This window comes from Chiloscyllium punctatum, chromosome 15 (assembly GCF_047496795.1).
Source record: "Chiloscyllium punctatum isolate Juve2018m chromosome 15, sChiPun1.3, whole genome shotgun sequence".
Taxonomy (NCBI): Eukaryota; Metazoa; Chordata; class Chondrichthyes; order Orectolobiformes; family Hemiscylliidae; genus Chiloscyllium; species Chiloscyllium punctatum.
In genome coordinates, this window is record NC_092753.1 from 52,144,817 (window position 1) to 52,165,124 (window position 20,308).

The following is a 20,308-nucleotide window of genomic DNA, read 5'->3' on the forward strand; positions in this document are numbered from 1 at the left end:
CGGTGGCACGGTGGCTCAGTGGTTAGCACTGCTGCCTCACAGCGCCAGGGTCCCAGGTTCGATTCCAGCCTTGGGCGACTGTCTGTGTGGAGTTTGCACATTCTCCCCGTGTCTGCGTGGGTTTCCTCCTGGTGCTCCGGTTTCCTCCCACAGTCACAAAGATGTGCAGGTCAGGTGAATTGGCCATGCTAAATTGCCCGTAGTGTTAGGTAAGGGGTAAATGTAGGGGTATGGGTGGGTTGCGCTTCGGCAGGGCGGTGTGGACTTGTTGGGCCGAAGGGCCTGTTTCCACACTGTAAGTAATTTAATCTAATCTAAACATGACGTCCCAATTCCTGTACTCGATACTCTGACCAATAAAGGAGAGCATACCATATGTCTTCTTCACTATTCTATCTACCTGCGACTCCACTTTCAAGGAGCTATGAACCTGCACTCCAAGGTCTCTTTGTTCAGCAACACTCCCTAGGACTGCTAAGATTTGCTTTCCCAAAATGCAGCACCTCGCATTTATCTAAGTTAAACTCCATCTCCCACTTCTCAGCCCATTGGCCCATCTAATAAAGATCCCGTCATACTCTGAGGTAACCTTCTTTGCTGTCCACTATACCTCCAATTTTGGTGTAATCTGCAAACTTATTAACTATACCTCTTATGCACATATCCAAATCATTTATATAAATGATGAAAAATAGTTTGATCTCGCTGCCTATAAACTCTGTGTCCGTGTGCTTCTCTTTCACCTGTCGAAGGGGCTATGTGCCGAAAGATTGTGATTTCAAATAAACCTGTTGGACTGTACTGGTGTTGTGTGACTTTTGACTATGTGGATAAAAGAATAACATAACTTCTAGGCTGAATTGTTGCCAGGATTGTTTGTTATAAAACTGTCACAGGAATTTTAGTCGTTTTGCAAGACTAAAAGTTACAAAAGTAATTAATTTAACCTGACCTTGTTCAAAAATATGATCCTGGGTTCAAATAATCATGAAAACAAGCAAAGCCATTTGTAAAATGAAATATAAATTTTTTTTGCTTTTTAGTGAGTGAAAGCAGATCCACATATTTCTCATGAATGTATGCAAGGATTCCTTTTTTCATCCCTAGTCACACTGGACAGTTTACCTTGTTTACACAAGCTTTATTAACATATTATGATCATCTGCATATCTGTGAAGCTGATAAATTTGATACGTCATGAAATTAAATGGTCTGTTCCTTCAAATTTTGGTTTACCATGCCTTCCTCATCTTCACCTCAAGGGAACTCCTGACTTCTTTGTCACAAAGACAGGGGCCATTGATCAATGCCACTTCTGTCTTTCCCTTAATCCACTTGATCAATCTTTCTCTTAGGTTCCTGTTGCCCTTGTTTTGAATTCAAATCTTTCTCTTGTTTCTTTCTATCTTCCCTCATACTCTTTCAGCTCATCTTGTCCACTCCTATCTAATCCCATATGTCCAGTTTCTCTTCTTGGCTCCAATGTTAGCTCAGATTGTTAATTGATTTCTATCTTCAGATGCTGCTGGCTTTGCTTCACATCTGCTGTCACCAGCTTTATAATAGAAAAAAGTTTTAAGTGCTCTGTCCTTGTATCTTCAGCTTTCCCTTCCTTTCCAAAGTCTTTGAACATGTTGTGGTCTTTGTCCATCTTTCCTGGAATAACATCGAGGAAGGCAGTGGTCTGGTGGTGGTGTCAGTAATCTACAGTTCCAGGTTCATGCACTAGGGACATAGATTAAAATCCTACCATGGCAACTGCTGGGATTTTGAAATGTTGAAATTTAAACATCTGGAATAAAAAGCTAGTCTCAGAAACAGGGAATTGTCTGCATTTACTATACTGGGATTGCATGCAGCAGGGAACAGCTAAATTTTTTAAAAGTCTAACTACGCAAAGGGTAATCATGCATAGGGTGGTGCGTGTATGGAATGAGCTGCCAGAGGAAGTGGTGGAGGCTGGTACAATTACAACATTTAATAGACATGTGCATGGGTACATGAATAGGAAGGGTTTAGAGAGATATGGGCCAAATACTGGCAAGTGGGACTAGATTAGTTTTGGAATATCTGGTTGATGTGGATGATTTGCTCAGAAGTTGGTCTGTATCTGTGCCGTACAACTCTATGACTCATCTAAGATTTGGTTGATGCATGAAGAAAGGTTGTTGACCATGTCTGAATAAAAATCAACTATTTAGGAGACGAAGAAAAGGTGATTACAAAGCTGAAAATATTTCAATACCTTTACATCCTTTCAATTTAAAGATCAATTTAACCTTTCTATGTCACAAATAGTAATACCTGGAATTGAGACGGATAGCTAACTATGAAGCAGTGGATATGTTAAAAATAATGACTTTTTTGTTTAAACCTGTTACCGCATCTTGGTAAAATGGTAAGTAATTATCAGAGAAGCTGTCTCACTGGAGAAACATAAGGCTTATTTCTGTGGTTTAAAGGTCCATGATTCTCCTAATCTGCTATTCACATTATGTTGGGATTGAAGTTCTGTTCAATGCCCAAGCTGCTATTCAGTTGAAGAAGAATGGGAATTGAACATCTCCCCATGGCTTTTGCATGCTGCCATTGTTAACTGAGCCCTTTGAAAAAATTATTTTCCTACAACAACAAAATCTTACATTTATCTAATGCCTTTAATGAAGTAAAATATCCTGTGGGCAATTTTGAGTATGATTGCCAAAACGGGACGGTAGTGAAAACCGAGGACATGAATTATCCAGAAATGGAAGAGCACAGATTATTTGGAGAGCTGCAATGCTGGAGGAATTTACAGAGATGGTGAGAGGCAAGTCCATTGAAAACAATGGTAAAATATTTAAGACCAAGGTGTTGTAGGACCAGAATCAAAATAGGTCAGCCAGTACAGGAGTAATGAATGAAAGGGCGTGGGCATGACTTAGGCTACCTGTTGCATATTTTTGGATGAGTCTAACTTTACATGGAGTGTTTGATTGTAAACTACTCGTTATGGCATGATTTGTGAAGAAGTGAAACTATACAAAGTCCATTTTAAAGGGCAGAGTGAGTCAGTCTCAGAAGCAAGTACTGAGTTTTTTTCTTTCATGAGTATTGTTCAGCTGAGCTTCTAGCTCCTAATATCTTTCAGTTGTAAGTATGGCAACAGATCATCCAATCACACAGCCCAAGGCATGGTTCTGAGTTCCTGGTGTCATGATGACTCACTGCTCTGATTGCCTCACGTTCCCCCGCTGAGGGTCAAATTGATCAAATGGAAGAACATTCGCTTCCTGCATTTCTGTGATGGCTACCAGCCCCTCAAGTCAGTTTGTTCTTGAATTGACTTACTGATGATTTGTATCATAATTCCATCCACTTGACTTGATTCCGAACTCTGATACGTCCTGGCCCAGCAAAAGGTGTTCAGTTTCACTATGGACATTTTCAGTTTTTTATTTGCACATGGGGTGTGGATGTCACTGGCTTGGCCAGTATTTATTGTCAATTCCTACTTACCCATGAGAAGTTGGCAGTGAATTGCCCCCTTGAACCACTGCAGTCCTTGCCAGGCCTCAACGTTTTGGGGAATTCTTGGGGAGAGAATTCCAGATTACCACTACCCTTTGTGAATAAGTGTTTCCTGACGTCAACCTTGAATGTCCTAACTCCATGTTTTAGGATTATACCACCTATACATGAGTCCTTTCTACTCCATTACAGCTCGTGTTTTAATGAAATTGGTCAAGTAAAATGAAAATAGAAAATGCTGGGGATGCTTGGGTAGTCAGGCAGAGCACCTGTAGACAAAAAAGCAAAGTTAACATTGTAGATCTATGACCTTTCATCAGAACATTGAGTGAATTTAGTTTACCCATGGCACAGACAAGCTACAGTTGCAAGAAGTGAAGTGCAGTTTGAAGTTTTAAAATTGAATTTCTAATCGAAATGTGGCTGCTTTCCATTTGGTATTCTCTTTAAACATTTTGAGGTAAGGTGTATTCTCTTCTTACTGGTTAGTGGCCTGTAATAGGTGATGACGCTGGGTGTCAAAAAGCCCTATTATAATATCTGCCAATGAATGGTGAACTTTATAGTGGTTCTTTAATTGACTGTATTAAATTGCCAAATATATCCTTTGTGGGGTTTTATCCTGAAACATTAATTTAAGTTAGAATTAATTCTTCCAAAAGATAACTTTTTACCACATTGTTTGAATGGTGAAATAATTGAGTTGGACTGATTTTATAGCCATTTTATATAATTTAAGTCACTACTTTGCTGCCAAGCTCATACACGAGTTTAACCATTAAGAATAAATCTCTGTGCAGATTACTGGCCTGCTAAAAATTAATAACATTGGTGCTCAATGAATATGTTCATTGTAATTGCTGTTAGCTAAGTGCCATTACAATTGTTCCTTTTGTAAATCTGGTCATTGCAATAATATAAGGCTCAAAGAGCCCTGGTGTTCAGAATCTGAAACGACTTTGTGTTTCCATATGCACTCCACCAGATTAATCAGCACATCAAGAATTGCAAAATCGTAATGCAACTAATTAGAAAATTCAACAAATTTTGGATTTTTAAAAATGCAATTTAATTTTTTAAATTGTTTAGATCTCTTCCACCAGACACCACAGGCCTAATGCAACAGGGAGATAGCACACTATCTTTGGAGTATTGGCAGTAGAGTCATATGCCACAGAAATAACCCCTTCGGTCCAACTCATCTGTGCTGATGAGAAATCTCAGGCGCCAGCAATAGGCCCATATCCCTCTAAACCCTTCCTATTCATGTACTTATCCAGATATCTTTTAAATATTGTAATTATACCCCACTCCACCACTTCCTACGTCAGCTCGTTCTATACACATACCACCATCTGCATGCAAAAGTTATCCCTCAGGTCCTTTTTAAGTCTTTCCTCTCTCATCCTAAACCTATGTCCTCTAGTTTTGAACTCCCCCACCCTAGGAAAAGGACCTTGGCTATTCATACTATCCATTCCCCTCACATCTCTGTATTTGGACGTGATGAGCAGGAACTCAGTTACTTATTTTTGTCATCCTCTTTCTATAAATCTTTCCGTATCTCTTTCTATACCTCAGCTTAATAACTCTCTCCTAAAGAGTCCAAGAGTTATGAAGACAGGGTGATTGTTGAGTTGAATATTGTAAAGTGGACAGAATTGTCATATGCAGTCCCAAAATATTAATAAAAATTACTTAGGGGTGGAGGCAGCTAATGGAATTTGAGTTAATCAGCCACCCATAAATCACTGGCCTGCAGGTGTATTATGTAGCATAGTAATTTGATGCAATAGCAAGCTGATTTATAGTTGCAGACCTGTTGATACTATTTTTAATATTGATTCAGAGTTTGCTGGAACTCTTATAAAATATTCCCTACTGACCTACGTTCAGTGTATCCTTTGTAGTTGTTTCCTTTTGCCATTTTACGACAACCATGCTCATTTTGTACTGAGATTGATGGATTTTAAACATATACAAGTGACATCATGAATAGCTTTAGAGGTAATTCCTTACCACGTGAAACCACAAGAAGTTATGTTATCTGCAAAACAGGGAAGAGCCTATGTTTTTAACAGTCTAGTAAATACTTCAGAACCCACATCTAAGCCTGTTAGGGGCAACAATGCTTACAATGCTAAAAGGCTAGATTATTAATGTTCGGGTGACCTGGGTTGGAATCTACACTGTGGCATATGGTGGAATTTGAAATCAATAGAGATCTGGAATGTAGAGTCTGATGATGACCTTAAATTGCTTGTTTGGAAAATCCAGTCTGGCTCACTAATGTCCTTTAGGGAACATCCTTACCTGGTCTGACCTATACCTTCTTCCCTGCCATAGAATAGAGAATATAACGGCGCAGTACAGTCCCTTCGGCCTTCGATGTTGCGCCGACCTGTGGAACCGGTCTGAAGCCTATCTATATTACACTATTCCATTTTCATCCATATGTTTATCCAATGACCATTTAAATGCCCTTAAGGTTGGCGAGTCTACTACTGTTGCAGGCAGAGCATTACGTGCCCCTACTATTCTCTGAGTAAAGAAACTACCTCTGACATCTGTCCTATATCTATCACCCCTGAATTTAAAGCTATCCCCCCTAGCACTAGCCATCACCATCCGAGGAAAAAGATTCTCACTGTCGACTCCATCTAACCCTTTGATTATCTGATATGTCTCAATTAAGTCACCTCTCAATTTTCTTCCCTTGAACGAAAACAGCCTCAAGTCATAGAGATGTACAGCATGGAAACAGACCCTTCAGTCCAACCCGTCCATGCCGACCAGATATCCCAACCCAGTCAAGTCCCAACCGCCAGCACCCAACCCACATCCCTCCAAACCCTTCCTATTCATATACCCATCCAAATACCTTTTAAATGTTGCAGTTGTACCATCCTCTGGTAGCTCATTCCATACACATACCACCCTCTGTGTGAAAAAGTTGCCCCGTAGGTCTCTTTTATATCTTTCCCCTCTCACCCTAAACCTATGCCCTCTAGTTTTGGACTCCCCCAACCCAGGGAAAAGACTTTGTCTATTTATCCTATCCATGTCCCTCATGATTTTGTAAACTTGTATGAGGTCACCCCTCAGCCTCCGACGCTCCAGGGAAACTAGCCCCAGCCTGTTCAGCCTCTCCCTATAGTTCAAATCCTCCAACCCTGGCAACATCCTTGTAAATCTTTTCTGAACCCTTTCAAGTTTCACAACATCTTTCCGAGCCTTTCCTCATAAGACCTTCCCTGCATACCAGGCAACATCCAAGTAAATCACCTCTGAACCCTTTCCAAAGCTTCCACATCCTTCCTATAATGTGGTGGCCCAAACTGTGCGTAGTACACCAAGTGCGGCTGCTCCAGAATTTTTTACAGCTGCAACATGACTTTGTGGCTCCGAAACTCAGACCCTCTACCAATAAAAGCTGACACACCGTATGCCTTCTTAATGACCCTATCAACCTGAGTGGCAACTTTCAGGGATCTATGTACATGGACCCCAAAATCTCTTGGGATTGAGAGTATGATGCTGGAAAAGCACAGCAGGTCAGACAGCATCCGAGGAGCAATAGAATCGATGTTTCGGGCATAACCCTTCATCAGGAATGATGCCTGTGGGCTGGGGGTCTGAGAGATCATTGGGAGGGAGGTGGGGTTGGGGGAAGGTAGCTGAGAATGCTTCAGGACGTGGCTGAAGAGGTCTCTCTGCTTATTTACAATGCCAAGAATCTTACCATTGGCCCAGTACTCTTTATTCCTGTTGCCCCTTCCAAAGTGAATCATCTCACACTTTTCCACATTAAACTCCATTTGCCATCTCTCAGCCCAGCCCTGCAGCTTATCTATGTACCTCTGTAACCTGCAATATCCTTTGGCACTATCCACAACTCCACCAACCTTAGTGTCATCCGCAAATTTACAAACCCATCCTTCTACTCCCTCATCCAGGCTGTTATTAGGTTGCTGAATGGACTCTTTAACTTCAAAAAATGTTGATCTTGCTAATGCTGATCTTGGTTTGTGCACCTCCTAAACAGTTGTAAACTGTATGCCTTGCTCTGTCTATGATCTGTCTGTCCTTATTTGCTATGATGTGCCTGTACTGTTCGCAAAACAAAGCTTTTCACTGTACATAGGTACATGTGACCACAATATTTCAAATCAACTCCAGACCCACAGTAATGTTGTTGATTCTTGACTGCCCTCTAGGCAATTAGGGATGCACAATAAATGCCAGCCTGGCCATCAATGCCCATATCCTGTTAATAATTTAGAAAAAAATGTGACACTGGACTTGAAACATCTTTTTTATTAAAAATGTTGAAGTTGGTTGTTGCACACAAGCTTCACCACACATCCAGAGTTCCCACAGTTTCTGAAGAAGGGCTTATGCCCGAAACGTCAATTCTCCTGATCCTTTGATGCTGCCTGACCTGCTGCGCTTTTCCAGCAACACATTTATAAGCTTCCCACAGTTTCAGCCTTGTATTGTTCTAATTTGTTGAATCTATTTAGTGTCATATGTAGGGAATGTTTGACACAAGATGAGCCATTAATAGTTCTTCCAACATAAATGTGATTTGTGTTACTATGATAGGTCAAATCATCTGACTTGTAGAGTGATTAGCCATGAGTTTGACTTTGCCTGCAATCTGGAGGAGCCTACAACTTCCCCTTGAAGTAGAAATAGTGGGACAGCCCATGCTGTCCTCCTGTTCTCCCAGAATTCTGATTAAAGTGAAACATCAGCAAAGACTTGGACCAGTATATCTGTCAATACACTTTGTTTGAGCGGTAATTTGTTGGGGTGGGAGGGTTTGCCATCTGACTTTACATTGAGATTTCTGTGTAGCTTTTTTTTTCTGTGCTTTCCGGAACCAATGGCGTCAAATTCGTAAGATCTTTGTTCTTGCAATGTTTGCTCTGGATGTACATCCATGTAACACTGCTTAGCTCAAAAACAAAAACGGAAATTTACTCCCCATGAAAGTGCACACTATCCTAAGAATTAGGACCAGAGTAGGCCATTCATCCCTCTAGGCTGCTGTGTCATTAATTAAGAATATGGCTGATATGTTTGTGTTTTGAATTCCATTTTGCCATCTACCTCCATTATACTTTTGATATCCCTGCCAGCAAAAATATGTCTTCTCCTTAATAATATTTGATGACCTGGCTACCATTTTGGTTTTATTCAGAGTATGTGGCCATCACTGGCACGGTCAATTTTTTATTCACACCTAATTGCCCAGAGAATGATTTAAAGGGCACCCATCTTGCTGTGGTTCTAGAGTTGCATATAGGCCAGGCTAGGTAGGGATGGCAGATTCCCTTCCCTAAAGAACTAACCATGTTAGCTTAGGTGGCTGGACAATTGATTTATGCTGCAGAGTGACCCTAATAGTGCGAGTTCAATTCCCACACCAGTTGATTACCATCAAGGACCCGTATTCTTAATCTTGCCCGTTGACTGAAGTGTGGTGGCCCTCAAGTTAAATTACCATCAGTCCTCTCTCTAATGAGAGCAGTTCTATGGCGCTGTCGGGCTATGGTTACTTTACTTTTGAAATAAGCAGACCAAATCTGAACACAGTATTTCAGGTGTTGTCTCAACAGTATTCTGTATAAGTGAAACATAACATCCTTATTTTTATGTTACATTCCTCTTGTAATAAAGGATATTGTTCAAATAACCTTGATTATTTGCTGTACCTGTATACTAACTTTATTTGATTCGTGCACTAGATCATCCAATTCCTTTGCATTTCAGAATCCTGCAGTTGTTCTCTGTGTAAATAATACTCTTTTTGTTAGTTTTCCTGCCAAAGTGACAAACATCACATATTATAATGTTATGTTCTATCCAGGAAATTTTGACCCACTGACACAACATATCCTATATTTGTCTGCATCCCCTTTGCAACATGCTGTCCTACCTATCTTGGTAGGATCTCAATGCAGGTATCACCTACAAAATTACCTACCATGTCGTTGCTCTCCTGACCTAAGTTATTGACATAAATTGTAAGAAGCTGAAGGCCCAGCACAGACTCCTGTGGGACTCCACGCATTGCATCCTGCCAACGAGAAGATCATCAGTTTATGCATATACTTTGTTTTCTTCCAACCAACCAATCTTCTGTCTGTGCTGATATAACAAGCAATGCACAATAAACTCTCACTTTTGACAAATTGCCTTTTCAAATGTTATTGTGCAAATGCTTTCAGGAAATCCAAGTAGCATTAAAGTGACTTGCAAGATCCCAATCTCTGCATTAAAGACTTTGAGGATTATAGTTATGTCTCCTCTAACGTAGCTAGTAGAGTCATAGAGATGTACAGTACGGAAGCAGACTGTTCGGGCCAACTTGTCGATGCTGACCAGGTATCCTAACCTAATCCAGGCCCATTTACCAGTACTTGGCCCATATACCTCTTAAACCATTCCAATTCATTTACCCATCCAGATGCCTTTTAAGTGTTGTAATTGTATCAGCCTTCACCACTTCCTCTGGCAGCTCATTCCATACATGTACTAACCTCTGTGTGAAAACGTTTCCCCTTAGGTCCCTTTTAAATTGTTCCCCTCTCACCTTAAACCCATGCCCTCTAGTTCTGAACTCCCCCACCCCAGGGAAAAAGACCTTGTCTATTTACCCTGTCCATGCCCCTCATGATTTTATAAACCTCTATAAGGTCACACCTCAGCCTCCGATGCTCCAGGGAAAACAGCCCCAGCCTGTTCAGCCTCTCCCCATAGCTCAAACCCTGGCAACATCCTTGTCAATTGTTTTTGAACCCTTTCAAGTTTTGCAACATCTTTCCGATAGGGAGTCCAGAATTGCATACAATATTCCAAAAGTGGCCTAACCAATGTCCTGTACAGCGCAATATGACTTTACAACAGACATTTGGAAAATATTTTCTTACAAATGTCTTTGAGGGTGAGATTAGTTTGTGAAAAATATAGCCTAAAATGGACTTGAGACAAATTGGCAGCTAATTTCACACAATGTGAATTTTTGTTTCCCACTGAATTTTAATTTCACACTAAATAAAATTGAAATTAATCTCCAAAAGAGTTTGAAATATTGTTCTGTAGAAAGAAGACCAGGTGAGTGAACATTTGGCTGTTTGTTCATTTTGCGATTTGTGCAGCTGGCTGGGTTCAATTTAATTCCCCTAATGTCCATATAGTTTAATTGAGAATGGTTTACACAAACGTCAGGAGAGCACTTTCAATCAAAGGGTGGGAATTGGGACTCTTACCGGCCACTCACTCCCTTTCTCCTGTTGTGTGTTGCACAGAACCCTTCTTCAAGTCCGTCAGGAATGAAGAGGCGGCTCAGTGGTTAGCACTGCTGCCTCACAAGGGACCTAGGTTCACTTTCACTTTCAGGGCAACTGTCTGTGTGGAGTTTGAAATTCTCCCATGTCTGTGTGGGTTTCCTCTGGGTGCTTTGGTTTCCTCCCACAGTCCAGCGATGTGCGGGTTAGGTGGACTGGCCATGCTAAATTCTCCATTGTGTCGAGGGATGCGTGGGTCTGGATGAGATGCTCTTCGGCAAATCCATGTGGACTCATTGGGTCTCGAATGGCCACTTCCACACCGTAGGGATTCTGTGAAGAAAAATAAAAAGGGTAATACCGCAGCACGTAGTTTGGTCAGAGTCTCCTTGTACATGGAAAATCTTCTGCTCAACATGCAGTCTGATAAGCATCTGTGACCATTTTGAATGGGTCTCGAGATCCAAAGTAAATCATGGCAAGCATGAGGCCATGCTCTTAGAGAGCTGGCCTTTCTGATCCTTTTAGACTTCACTGTCAGGTCAGATTACCCATAGGTCATGGGGATATTGTGTGGAGGGTCAGGGCATGCACTGAAACTGGAAGAATCAAGTACTCATGCTAAAATAAAACGGGGAGCAACTTGCTATCTTTCCCTTGTGGATAAGAACCTGGTTGTTAGGTGCAAGGTGCTCTCAGTGTTGCTGTATATGGAACATATATAGCCCATTCCTCAATCCTGCACTTCAGCAATGACCCAAGCAGTCTTCCACTGCATTTGGAGTTGAAAACAGACTGTTTTTGCAGGGACATAATGCAGGGAAAAACTCATAGCCAACACCTCCTTTATCCTAATGGCCACCTTTGTGGTGGTTGTACCAAGTTGTACATATAAACCCATTTTGCAAAAACTAAGTGTCCCTGTGCCCTATCTATCTCCATTGTTGTAAAGGATGGATCTAGTGGTTTGTCAGTCCTATGGCAGTGTTGTACATGGACATGTCTGTCCAGAGAAACACCAGGGAATACAAGTCCATCATGTAGTGGTCACTACATAACGTCCTAAAGACCCTGCAGGAAAAGGAGAGGGTAGATCCTGTAGGTTTGTTCCCGAACAGACTTGGTAGAATATTTCATCACCAGAATTTGCAAATAAGCACCGAGATATAACCTGGCTGGCAGTGAGAAAGGTCCTTTCTGACAGATTCTTTCTACATGCCCAGAGTCTTAGCTCCTCTGCAGTTACCCTCATGGTGGTTTTGTTCTCTGTTCTCCATCTCCTTATGGAATGTGTCTTTGCAAAAAATGTCTGAAGAGGGATGCAGTGGTTTCTCGTCAAGGCTTTATTTGAGCAGCTTCATGACACGGGACTGTGCGGTCTATGGTCTATTCTCAGGTGTGCACACCGAGACAAATTCTGACCTAAAGGACCATAGTTGAAAAGTGCACTTTGATCTTTTGATGTTTGTTTCCAGCATAAAGAGTTGCCCTGCAGACTGGCACATTACAAGGTCCAGGACTATGTGCTGAGGGATGCAATAAAGCCTGGGGCAATCATTGCAAACGCCGCAGCCATACCGTACCAAGAGGTTGGAAACTGTAGAACCCCTCGGGCTGTAGACCTATTCAAGATTGGTGCTTTGTGAGCATCAAGAGCATTGAAATTGTAATGAGATACCTCAGGGTGGAACATGGTCCAGGAAGAAAGATTTATTTCTGGTGCACTTTCTAAAGTCGTCCATTTAAAAGGTTTTTCCTTTGTGCAATATGCCTAACACGCAATATATATTGTAAGTTATTAAGACTATTATAATTGTGTTGAGACACCTAAGAATGCAACATGATGAATGAAGACAAGTTGAGTTTTGTTATAAAATCTGTAATTTTCACATGAGAATTATTTGCATTGTACTTTTACAAATTTTGTGAATAAAGTGATAATTTTGAAAAAAAGGTTACATTGGAATTTAGTTACAGCAAGTAGCCAATTGAAAGTGGAGGTCAAGTAACAAAATACTGCACATGCTAGAAATCTAAATTTAAACAGATGTTGCTCGAAATTTTTAGCAGGTCAGGCAGCAGCTGAGAAGATAGAGGTCAGTGGTGTTGGTAATGATTTGGTTGAATGACCTTTTGTCATTGCAATAATTCTAAATGTTTACTGTCATATTGAGTGGTAGTGCTCAGGAAACATTGGTGCTTTAAACAGCTGATCAATCGATTGCTTAAATGTTCCACTTTTTAATGTCATAATCATAGTTATAGAAATGTACAGCACGGAAACAGACCCTTCAATCCAACTCGTCCATGGTGATCAGATATCGTAACCTAATTTTGTCCCATTTGCCAGCACTTGGCCCATTTCCCTCTTAGTCGCTTATTATTTGAATGGTAAAAAGTTGTGGCATGCTGCTATGCAGAGGGACCTGGGTGAACTTGTGCATGAATCACAGAAGGTTGGTCTGCAGGTACAACTAGTAATTAGGAAAGCAAATGAAATTTGTCCTTCATTGCTAAAGGGATTGAGTTTAAAAGCAGGAAGGTTATGTTGCAGCTGTACTAGGTGCTGGTGAGGCCACACCTGGAGTACTGCGTGCAGTTTTGCTCTCCCTACTTGAGAAAGGATGCACTAGCACAGGAGGGGGTGCAGAGGAGGTCCACTGGGTTGATTCCAGAGTCGAGGGGGTTGGCTTATCAGGAGAGACTGAGTAGATTAGGATTATATTCACTGAAATTCATAAGAATGAGGGGGGATATTATACAAACGTATAAAATTATGAAGGGAATAGATAAGATAGAAGTAGAGAGGATGTTTCCACTGGCAGGTGAAGCCAGGACAAGAGGGCATAGCCTCAAGGTTAAAGGGAACCGATTTAGGACTGAATTGAGCAGTGCTTAGTGATTTGTTTTTGTTTCAGTCATTTCCAGCCCACAACCAGCACTTTTGTCAGCGGAATGCTACTTAGTGCTTATTTGGTGCAGCTCAGTGACAGCTTTGGCTTGAAATTAAATGGGCTAGAGAAACACAGTACAGTCGGAAGGAAGGATTACGCAGTTAATTGATTCGCTGTTCACATCTCAGCCAGTGACCAGCACTATTCATTTCTGCTCTGATAATTTCTCAAATACAAAACTGATCTGTACAGTTGATGAAAATTGTTGAATTATTTAATATTGAGCAATATAGAGGATTGGTATTTGCAAGAGGTGATTTCAAAAGCACTACTCCACAAAATGGTGCAAAGGAGATTCATTGGAAAGGTAACAAGGTGAGTGGCTTCAGTTATGAAAAGGCAGTACCGCATAGCTCTCCTTAGAGGAGAGAGATTCAGGAATTTTTGATGGAGGTATAGTTATTGAGAATTACGGAATGTTTTATAGAATCAGAATCCTACAGCACAGAAACAGACTCTTCAGTCCAACTCATCTGTGCCGACCAGACATCGCAATCTGACCTAGTCCCATTTGCCAGCACTTGACCCATATCCCTCTAAACCCTTCCTATTCATGTACCCATCCAGATGCCTTTTAAATGGAACTTAATATCATTTCTGAAAAATAGTCACATTTTTGACCATCAAAAAGGCCCTTTATACCCAAACAGAAAAATGTACAATTAAGTACAATCATCAGTGATTTTAATTACCCCAGAACAGGATTTAACTACACCAACCATATATTTTAATACCTGGCTGTTCAGTTGAACTCCAACTCAATTTTGAAAAATATAGTCTGCGTGCATTGTCTGTTATGAAACTTATTTCCTATGCCAGAGAAAAAAAATCTGCATTCTCTATGATTGGCAGGAATAAGATCCAGTTAATGCAAATGTAAATGTAAATTTAAAAACAAATTAAATTTTTAATTTAAAAGAGCTAAATGGAGTTTGTTCATGATGAAAAAAGTGTGATGTCCTGATGGAATAAATTGGGAGAAAAGCTTCCATGAGAAGAAAGGTAAATAATCAGAGAATGCAGGCTCAAAATGTGTGATTTTGTTCTTCAAAGGAAGCTGCTGTGATCTCGAATACACTACCAGATGTGTGGTAGAATCAGATTCAAAAGGTAACAGGACATCTACTTAAAAGGTGAAAATAACAAAGCTATTCATGGGGAAAGCAGGAGAATGCAACCATTTAGATTGGAATCATAGAATCATACAATACAGGATGATCACTTCGCCCATTGAGTCCACACTGCCAATAATTCACTGCTGCCTACACAAGTTTCACTTTCCTGCAGTACACTTCATGCTCTTTGAAAGAAGTGGCATAAGAACAGTTGGACAATCAAGTCAAAGAGTCCAACTCGTCTGTGCTGACTAGATATCCTAAATTAATCTAGTCCCATTTGTCAGCCCTTGGCCCATATCCCTCTATTCATATAGCCATCCAGGTGCCTTTTACATGTTGTAGTTGTACCAACCTCCACCACTTCCTCTAGCAGTTCATTTGATACATGTACCACCCTTTGCGTGAAAATGTTGCCCCTTAGGTCCCTTATATATCATTCCCCTCTCACCCTAAACCTCTTCCCTCTAGTTCTGGAGTCCCCTAAACCAGGGAAAAGACTTTGTCTATTTACCCTATCCATGCTCCTCATAATTTTGTAAACCTCTATAAGGTCTCCTCTCAGCCTCTGATGCTCCAGGGAAAACAGCCCTAGCCTATTCAGCCTCTCCCTATAGCTCAAATCTTGCAACCCTGGCAACATCCTTGTAAATCTTTTTTGAATCTTTTCAAGTTTCATAACCTCTTTCCTTTAGCAGGGAGATCAGAATTGCGCACAATATTCTAAATGTGGCCAATCAATGTTTTGTACAGCTGCAACATGAGCTCCCAACTCCTATACTCAATACTCTGACCAATAAAGGAAAGCATCCCAAACACCGCCTTCACTATCCTATCTACCTGCAACTCCACTTTCAAGGAATTATGAAACTGCACTCCAAGGTCTCTTTGTTCAGCAACATTCCCCAGGACCTCACCCTTAAGTGTATAAGTTCTGCCCTAATTTGCCTTTCCAAAATGCAGCACCTCATATTTATCTAAATTAAACTCCATCTGCCACTCCTTGGTCCATTGGCCCATCTGACCAAGGTCCTGTTGTACGCTGAGGTAACCTTCTATGATGTCCACTACATAGCTAATATTGGTGTCATCTGCAAATTTACTAATTATACCTCCTATGTTCACATCAAAATCATTTATATAAATGACGAAAAGCAGTGGATCCAGCACCGATCCTTGTGGCACTCCGCTGGTCACAGACCTCCAGTCTGAAAAGCAACTACCACCACCCTCTGTCTTCTACCTTTGAGCCAGTTCTGTATCCAAATGGCTAGTTCTCCCTGTATTCCATGTGATCTAACCTTGCTAACCAGTCTCCCATGAGAAACCTTGTCAAATGCCTTACTAAAATCCATACAGATCATATTCACTACTCTGCCCTCATCAATCCTCTTTGTTACTTCTTCAAAAAGCACAGTCAAGTTGTGAGACATGATTTCCCACGCACAAAGCCATGTTGACTATCCCTAATCAGTCTTTGCCTTTCCAAATACATGTAAATCCTGTCCTTCAGGATTCCCTCCGACAACTTGCCTACCACTGAGGTCAGTCTTACTGCTCTACAGTTCCCTGGCTTGTCCTTACCACCTTTCTGAAATAGTGACACCACATTAGTCAACCTTCAGTCTTCCGGCACATCACCTGTGACTATCAATGATTCACACATATCTCAGCAAGGGGCCCAGCAATCACTTCCCTAGCTTCCCCCAGAGTGCTGGGGTACGCCTGATCAGGCCTTGGGGATTTATTCACCTTTGTGTGTTTTAAGACATCCAGCATCATCTCCTCAATAATATGGATATTTTTCAAGATGTCGCTATCTATTTCTCCACATTCTGTATCTTCCATGTCCTTCTCCACAGCCAACACTGATGCAAAATACTCGTTCAGCATCTTTCCCCATCTCCTGTCATTTCACATAACGGCTGCCTTGCTGATCTTTGAGGGGTCTTATTATCTCCCTAGTCACCTTTTTGTCCTTAATGTATTTATAAAATCTCTTTAAATTCTCCTTAATGTTATTTGCCAAAGCTATCTCGTGTGCCTTTTTTGCCCTCCTCATTTCTCTCTTAAGTGTACTCCTACTGCCTTTATACTTTTCTAGGGATTCATTCAATCTTTCCTATCTATACCTGACATAGCTGAAAATGTGTTGCTGGAAAAGCGAAGCAGGTCAGGCAGCATCCAAGGAGCAGGAGAATCGACGTTTCGGGCATGAGCCCTTCTTCAGGAACCTGAAGAAGGGCTCGTGCCCGAAACGTCGATTCTCCTGCTCCTTGGATGCTGCCTGACCTGCTGCGCTTTTCCAGCAACACATTTTCAGCTCTGATCTCCAGCATCTGCAGTCCTCACTTTCTCCTATACCTGACATATGCTTCCTTTTTTTTTCACCAACAGCTCAATTTTTCTTGTCATCCAGCATTCCCTACAACTACCAGCCTTGACTTTCACTCTAACAGGAACATTCTGTCTCTGGGCTCTCATTATCTCATTTATTAAGGCTTGCCATTTTCCAACCGTCCCTTTATCTGCAAACATCAGCTTCCAATCGACTTTTGAAAGCTCTGTCTAAAACCATCAAAATTGGCCTTCCTCCAATTTAGAACTTTAATTTTTAGACCTTGTCTATCCTTTTCCATCACTATTTTAAAAATAATAGAATTACGATCGCTGGCCCCAAAGAGCTCCCCCACTGACATTCAGTCACTTGCTCTGCCTTATTTCCCAAGTTTTGCACCTTCCCTAGTCGGTACATACTGAATCAGAAAATTTTCTTGTCCACACTTAACAATTTCCTCCCCATCTAAACCCTTAACATTGTGGTAGTCCCAGTCTATGTTTGGAAAGTTAAAATACTCTGACATTACAACCCTATTACTCTTACAAATAACTGAGATCTCCTTACAAATGTCCTGCTGACTATTAGGGGTCTATAGTACAGTGCGAATGAGGTAATCATCCTTTTCTTATTTCTCAGTTCCACCCAAATAACGTCCCTGGCTGTATTTCCAGGAATATCTTCCCTAAGTATAGCAATAATGTTATCACTTACCAAAAACCCCACTCTCCCTCCTCTCTTGCCCTCCTTTCCATCCTTCCAATAACATTTGTATCCTGGAACATGAAGTGCCAATCCTGTCCATCCCTGAGGCACACCTCCTATAATTGCTATGATATCCCAGTCCCATGTTCACAACCATGCCCTGAGCTCACTGGCCTTTACTGTTAGGCCTCTTGTATTAAAATAAATGCAGTTTAATTTATTTTGTTCTCTGTTTTGTTTCTGCCTACCATGGCTGGTTGACTTGTTTCTTTTCCCAGCTGTACCAGTCTCAGACTGATCTGTTTCCGCACTGTCTCTTTTTGTATGGTCATAAAACTAGTTTTCTTCTAATAAATAACACATCATTTTAAATCTGAGGAATTCTACAACAGGATTCTGGGTAATCCAAAATAGAGGACGGGAAAAAAATTGTAGCTGTAAGAGCTGCTCCTTTTTATTTTTGAGGCATATTAGGTTGTGGAGGTGATTGCCTCAAATTCCAGGATCAGTAATTACTATTTTATATGCTGATTCATTGTTTTGGAACTTTGGGAAAAAAGATTAAAACAATGGCACTTTACAAAGGAGGAAGAGAACAAAGGTAGAGACCACATGGTCAGTAAAAGAAACCTACATTGCTCTCTGACACAGCAGTGAATCTGCACAGCTACTGCCTTTGCTGTTTGAGTTCAAGTATTTCTGGACATCCAAGTGCGTCTAAGAAAAAATTAGCCAACAGTGAAATTCACAGCTGACCTTGGAAGAACCTGTGTGGGAGAGCTCACAGCACAGGAGCAGATAAATGCATGGTTTTTAAGTGTAACCTTGCAGTCTTTTTTAACAGTGGGTAGAGTGAGTTCTTTTTGGTTATATACATTATTGAGATTTGTCTCTTGATTAAAATGTAAAAATAAAAAACATAGGTACTAAGTTAGGCTGAACTGGTGTTTTTTTATAGAGCAGTAAGACTGTGCTATTTTCTGTAGATTGTTGAGGTGCAAAGATGGCCTTTGGTAGAGTGATGTGCTCTTCCTGTCAGATGTGGGAGGTTAAGGAGAATTTCCATGTTACTGATGGTTACGTCTGCAGTAAGTGTGTGGTTGCGAATCCTATCAGATTGCGTGGATCAGTTTGGGCAGCAGTTAGGGGCAATGAGGAATTTACAGGAGCTAGGGGGTGTAATGGATGGCAGTTATAGGAAGGAAAGAAAACCATACATACTGTCAGGTAGATAGGTTACCTCCAAGAAAAGTAGGAGGGGTAGACAGGAGTTTCCTGTGGCTATTCCCAACTCAAACAAGTATGTTGATTTGGAAAATGTAGGGGGTAATGGACTGTCAGGGGATGTAGCACAAACAGCCAGGTTTCTCGCACTGACACTGGTTCTAATGTACTGAGGGAGATGTCAGGTTCCAGGCATTCGATTGTGACAGGGGCCTCTCCTAGTCAGAGGAACAGACAGACGTTTCTGCAGTTGACAGCAAGAAATTGGAATGGTCTATTGCCTCTCTGGTGCCAGGATAAATGATACCTCTGATAGAGTACAGAATATTCTCAAAGGGGAGAGGGACCAGCAGGAGGCCATTGTACACATTGGAACTAACGAAATAGAAAGGGTAAAGGATGACCTTCTGAAGGGAAACAATAGGAAGTTAGGCAGGAATTTAAAAAGGAGGTCCTCGAGGGCAGTAATATCTGGATTACTCCCAGTGCTACAAACTAGTGAGAGGAAATGAGAGGCTGAGGAGCTGGTGCAGGAGAGAAGAGTTTGTATTTTTGGATCATAAAGTGCTAATATGTAGAGCCTGTGTGATCTCTATGTATATGGAGTTACATTAATGGGATTCAGAAATATCATTGCACATGTTGTGAAAATGGGAAGTTTTGTTTGTAACATGCATTAATCAATTCTATTAGATTTCTAGTTGAAACACAATCGTACCATACTCTATCAATATATAATGTATTTTCCAAGTGATCAATAATGTCTTAACATGGTAGGTTGGTTATTCCTGATCTCAAGCTATGCATGTTAATTAAATTCTGTTTCTAATGGAGCAACGTTTGTGGAAAATCCCAGAAATATTGACCCATGGGAAATTGCCTTAGGATTGCTCCTTTAGCTAAAACTTAGGGTCTGGATCACATCAGAACTAAACCATAATGGTTTATGATTAATCATGGTTTGGTCATACAGAACCAGTCCTTTTTTTTAGCTATACACAACAGTCAAATCTTGCATTCATCAGAACAATTGACAAGAATGTCGAAGTCTGGCTTTGACATACTGTGTGCTATGGCTGAATTGTTATCAGTCATTACCTCACTCATGTAAAATATTGTTCCCCTTTACATTAGTATTCCTATCAATTGATGAGTAGAAGATGAAAT

The 20,308-nt window shown here is 40.9% G+C and overlaps 1 protein-coding gene across 4 annotated transcripts in view; it reads left to right on the forward strand.

Annotated features, from left to right (window-relative positions):
* Nucleotides 1–20,308, forward strand: part of LOC140486245 (cyclic AMP receptor-like protein A) — a 218,439-nt gene that overhangs the window by 53,058 nt on the left and 145,073 nt on the right. The window lies entirely within an intron of this gene.